Source organism: Neofelis nebulosa, chromosome 13 (genome assembly GCF_028018385.1).
Source record: "Neofelis nebulosa isolate mNeoNeb1 chromosome 13, mNeoNeb1.pri, whole genome shotgun sequence".
Lineage (NCBI taxonomy): Eukaryota > Metazoa > Chordata > Mammalia > Carnivora > Felidae > Neofelis > Neofelis nebulosa.
Genome location: NC_080794.1, coordinates 52,744,782 through 52,751,349, shown reverse-complemented (window position 1 = coordinate 52,751,349; position 6,568 = coordinate 52,744,782).

Below are 6,568 nucleotides of genomic sequence, written 5' to 3'. Positions count from 1 at the left end.
TGTAGTAATTCCACAATGGAATATTATTTACACAAAAAAATAATGAAGTACTATACATACTACAACATGGATGAATCTTGAAAATATTGTGCTAAGTGAAAGACACCCATCACAAAAGACCACATATTAAAGGATCCCATTCATATTAAAGCCACCCAAGCACCCCTCAAGAAAAAAATGTTTTAATCAAATATACAAGTAGGTTATCTGCCTACAATGAAATTAAATTAGAAATCAGTAGAGAGGTGTCTGGAAAACAGTCAAATATTTGGAAGTGAAATAATAAATTCTTAAATAACACATGAACATAGAAGAAATCAAGGAAATATTTTGAATGAATATGAAACTATATCAAAATCATGAAATGCAAATTCAAGCAATAATTAAAGGAACACTTATACTACTACATGCACATATTGTGAAAGAAAGTTCTCAAATCATTTATCTCAGTCTCAGTTTTTAAGAACTAGCAAAAGGAACAAGTTAAATCCAAAGGAAACAGAAGAAAGGAAATAGTAAAGAGTAAAGCAAAAATCAATACAATCAAAAACAAAAACATAGAAAAACCTATTAAACAAAAAGCTCTGATTTGAAAAGATCAATAAAATCAACAAATCTGCGGGGAGGAGTTAAGATGGCAGAGTAGTAGGGGAACACTATGCTTGCCTCCTCCCTCGAAAATGCCTACATAAATATCAAATCGTTCTGAACACCCAAAAAATTGATCTGAGAACTAAGAGACCAGACTACACAGCTAGAGGAAGAAGCCACACTGTGGAAGAAAGGAGGTGTGGAGATGTGATTTGGGGTAGGACAGAGGAGACAGAGATAGAGACAGAGACAGGAAGGGGGAGAAAGAGCAGCACACAGGGGATTGCACAAGAAAAACACTTCCCCAAAACCATTGACTGGGAAAACAAGAGGGGTAGTTATCATGAGTTTTTACAACCAGGAGAGCTCAAAAACTGAAGTTTTAGGGGTCTGCACTGTGGCCAGTGTGGAATCTGGCGGGTGTAGCAGTTTCCTGTGGAAAATGAGGGCAGAAGCCCCAGAATGGACTGTGAAATCTGAGAATCCCTTGGGACACCAAAGGGGACAGAAAGTTCCCTGTTCTTGGAGCACATCTGGGAATGGTAGCACTGCTCCCAGGGACAAAAGAGCCAGCAGGTGCCATTGTGCTGCCCTGTTCACTAGCATAGGGGCAGAGACACCTACTGAGAGCAGCTAACCTGGACACCAGCTTTTTGCTGTGCTTTACTCTAAACAAGCTCCTGTGTTGGTGTGACTGCCCTTCTGGGACAAACCGGTACCAGCTCCAGAGTGGGGAGACTTTCCCCTAGAGGATCAGCATGGGTCCTCACCCTTCCAGAGCCCTAAAGTTTGGAGTTTTCAAACTCCTCTAGCATGCTTGAGATAAAACACAGATGCACAGCACTGCTGAACAGGCAGACCACCCGTACACAGACAGGGTGAAGGCAGGGATCTGAAGGATGCCTAGGACACACAAGCGGAGACTGTTAGCTCTTCTGTGAGGGCTTCCTAGACAGTAGTGGGTGGAAACTCCCCACTCCAGGATGGAGGGAGAGGGCAGGCGTCATGTTCCCCCCACCCAGCAGCACGGAGGGACTTCAGTAAGCAGCACAGTACCCACAGTGCTCTGCAGGTGCTTCTTTATTAGGACAAGTATGCCTGACAACCCAAATGGACTTAACATATATATTCAGAAAATTTCATGGGACATTCCCCAGAATAGATCACAAATCAGGCCTCAACAAATACAAAAAACTGAGATCATACCATGCATATTTTCTGACAACAATGCTATGAAACTGGAAGTCAACCAAAGGTAAAATTTGGAAAGACCACAAATACACGGACGTTAAAGAACATCCTTCTAAAGAATGGATGGGTTAACCAGGAAATTAAAGAAGAAATTTAAAAATACATGGAAACAAATGAAAATGAAAACACGATAGCCAAAACCTTTGGGATGAAGCAAAAGCAGTCATTAGAGGGAGGTATATACAACACAGGCCTACATCAAAACGTAAGAAAAATCTCAAATTAAAAAATCTAATCTTACACCTAAAGTAACTAGAAAAAGAACAGCAAATGAAGTCTAAATCCAGTAGAAGGGAAATAATAAATATTAGAGCAGAAATAAATGATACCAAACATAAACACACACACACACACACACACACACACACACACACACACACAGAATAGACTAATGAAACTAGGAGCTGGTTCTTTGAAAGAATTGATAAAATTGATAAACCCTTAGCCAGACTTACCAAAAAGAAAAGAGAAAGGACCCAAATAAACAAAATCATGAGAGAGGAGAGATCAGAACCAACAAAAAATAAATACAAGTAATAATAAGAGAATACTATGAAAAATTATGTGCCAACAAATTGGGCAATCTGGAAGAAATGGATAAATTCCTAGATATATAAGTGACAAAAACTGAAACAGGAAAAAATAGATAATTTGAACAGGCCCATAACCAGCAAGGACACTGAATCAGTAATTAAAAAAAAAAAAAATCTCCCAAGAAACAAAAGTCCAGGGCCAGATGACTTCCCCAGGAAATTCTACCAGACATTTAAAGAAGAATTAATACCTGTTCTCCTCAAACTGTTCCAAAAAATGGAAATCGAAGGAAAACTTCCAAACTCATTCTATAAGGACAGCATTACCTTGATTTCAAAACCAGACAAAGATCCCCACTAAAAATGAGAATTACAGGCTAATATCCCTGATGAACATGGATGCAAAAATTCTCAATAAGATACTAGCAATTCAAATCCCATAGTACATTAAAAGAATCATTCACCATGATCAAGTGAGATTTATTCCTGAGATGCAAGAGTGGTTCAATATTCACAAGTCAATCAATGTAATACACCACATTAATAAAAGAAAGGATAAGAACCATATGATCCTCTCAATAGATGCAAAAAAGCATTTGACAAAATACAGCATCCTTTCTTGATAAAAACCCTCAACAAAATATAAATAGTGGGAACATATCTCAACATAATAAAGGTTCAATAAAGTAGAATCACAAAGACCCTAAATAGACAAATCAGTCTTGAAAAAGAAAAGCAAAGCAAGAGTCATCACAATTCCAGACTTCAAGCTAAATTAGTCAGAAAAAGACAAATATCATATGACTTCACTCAATGAGGACTTTAAGAGACAAAACAGATGAACACAAGGGAAGGGAAACAAAAATAAAAACAGGGAGGGGGACAAAACATAAGAGACTCTTAAATACGGAGAACAAACAGAGGGTTACTGGAGAGGTTGTGGGGGGGGGGTGAGCTAAATGGGTAAGGGGAATTAAGGAATCTACTCTTGAAATCATTGTTGCACTATATGCTAACTAATTTGGATGTACATTTAAAAACAAAATTAAAAAAAAAAAAACAAAGCTGTTATCAAGACAGTATGGTACTTAGCACAAAAACAGACACATACACCAATGGAACAGAAAAGAAAACCCAGAAATGGACCCACAACTATATGGTCAACTCATTTCCCACAAAGCAGGAAAGAATATCCAATAGAAGACAGATGGTCTTTTCAATAAATGGTTTTGGGGAAACTGGACAGCAACATGCAGAAGAATGAACCTGGACCACTTTCTTACACCATACACAAAAATAAATTCAAAATGGATGAAAGACCTAAATGTGAGACAGGAAACCATCAAAATCCTACAGGAGAATACAGGCAGCATCCTCTTTGACATCAGTCATAGAAACTTCTTACTAGACACATCTCCACAGACAAGAGAAACAAAATAAAAATGAACAATTGGGACTTCATCAACATAAAAAGCTTCTGCACAGCAAAGGAAAAAGGTAAAAAAAAAAACCAAAAAACCAAAAGGCAACCTTCAGAATGATAGGGGATATTTGCAAATGACATACCTGACAAAGGTTTGGTATTCAAAATATATAAAGAACTTATCAAACTCAACACCCAAAAAAACCAAATGACCTAGTTAAGAAATGAGTAGAAGACATGAATAGACATTTTTGCAAAGAAGACATCCAGATGGCTCACAGACACATGAAAAGATGCTCAACATCTCTTATCATCAGGGAAATACAAATCAAAACCACAATGAGATACCACCTCACACCTGCCAGAAGGGCTAAAATTAACAACACAGGAAACAACAGGTGTTGGTGAGGATGAGGAGAAAGGGGAACCCTCTTACACTGTTGGTGGGGATGCAAACTGGTGCAGCCACTCTGGAGAACATTATGAAGCTTCCTCAAAAAATTAAAAATAGAACTACACTATGATCCAGCAACTGAACTAGTAGGTATTTACCCAAAGGATACAAAAACACAGATTTGAAGGGAAACATGCACCTCAAGGTTTATAGCAGCATTATCAACAGGAGCCAAATTATGGAGAGAGCCCAAATGTCCATCGACTGATGAATGCATAAAAGATGTGGTTTATGTATACAATGGAATATTACTAAGCCATCAAAAAAGTGAAATCTTGCCACTTGCAATGACATGGACGGAGCTAGAATGTATTATACTAAGTGAAATAAGTCAATCAGAGAAAGACAAATATATGATTCCACTCATATGTGGAATTTAAGAAACAAAACAGCTGCGCACATGGGAAGGGAGGGAAACAAACCATGAGACTCTTAATGATAGAGAACAAACATGGTTGATGGAGGGAGGTGGGTGGGAAATGGGTTAGATGGGTGAGGGGTATTAAAAAGGGCACCTATCAGGTGCACTGGGTGTAGTATGTAAGTGACGAATCACTGAATTCCACTCCTGAAACCAATATTGCACTGTATGTTAACTAAAATTTAAATTAAAAAAAAAGTTTAGTCAATCAAATCCTACCAGTATATAAAAAGGATAATATAACATATGAAAATTAACCAATGTCACTCACCATATAAACAAACTACAAAAAGAAAAACCATATGATCATCTCAATAGATGCAGAAAAAACTGACAGAATCCAACATCCATTCACAATGAACACCCTCAGGAAACCAGGAATTTAAGGAAACACCATCATCATGATAAAGAGCTTCTATGAAAACCCTACAGCTAACCTCATACTTAATGGTAAAAGACTGAAAGCTTTCCTCTAAAGATCAGGAAAAAGACAAGGATATGTGTGCTTTCACAGATAGTGATTGTAAAAGCAAACCATCCTATGGATTATAAAACAAAAAAACAAAGAGGAAAAAAGGTGCTAGAACAAGTAAGTGGGTTTAGGAGTACTGCAGGTACAAGATCAATTTATAAAAACCACTTGTATTTCTATGTGCTAGCAATGAACAATTAGAAACTAAAATTACCTAACTTATTACTAAATACATAAAATACAAACACATATATAGGTATAAATATATATATACATACACACACGCACACACACATATATAGGGATAAATCTAACAAAACTACAAAATATTGCTAAAAGAAATAAAAAGGGACATAATGTAATGAGGAGATATACTATGTTTGTGGATTCAAAGACTCGCTAGTGCTAAGATGTCAATTCTCTCCAAATTGACCTATGAATTAATGCAATCCCAATCAAAAGTCCAGCAAATCTTTTGTAAATATTGCTAAGCTAGGTCTAAAATGTATGAGGGGCACCAGGAATGACCCTTGATTTCAGCTCAAGTCATGATGCCATGGTTGTGATTTCTCTCTCTCTCTCACCCTCTGCCCCTCTTCCCTGCTCACCCTATCTAAAATTTAAAAATAAAAAATAAAATAAAATGTATATGAATACACAAAGGATCTAGAATTGGCAAAATAACTTTGAAAAAGAACAAAGATGGAGTACTACCATTACCTTATTTCAAGACTTATAAAGCTTCAGTAATCAGAACAATATGCCACTTGTGAAAAGATAAGTACGTAAATAAATAGAACAGACTAGTTAGCTTATAAATAGATCAATGTATCTATACAGTCCATTAATTTTGAACAAATGTGCAAAAGCAGTTTCATGGACAGTCTTTTCAAGCAAATGAAGCTAGAAAACTTGGACATCTATACGCAAAGAAATGAACTTTGATTCATACCATACACAACATACAAAAACTGACTCAAAATGAATCATAGTTCTAAATGTATAAAAACCTAAAACTAGGGTAACTTGGGTAACTCAGTCAGTTAAGCATCCGACTTCAGCTCAGGTCATAAACTCGTGGTTTGTGGGTTCAAGCCCCACATCAGGCTCTGTGTTGACAGCTCAGAGCCTGGAGCCTGCTTCAGATTCTGTGTCTCCCTCTCTCTCTCTCTTCCTCTCCCCAACTCGTGCTCTGTCTCTCTCTAATCTCTTAAAAATAAATAAGCATTTAAAAAATTTTAAACTGGGGCGCCTGGGTGGCTCAGTCGGTTGAGTGACCGACTTCGGCTCAGGTCATGATCTCACAGTTTGTGGGTTCAAGCCCCGTGTCGGGCTCTATGCTGACAGCTCAGAGCCTGGAGCCTGCTTCTGATTCTGTGTCTCCCTCTCTCTCTGCCCCTCCCCGACTCATGCTCTGTCTCTG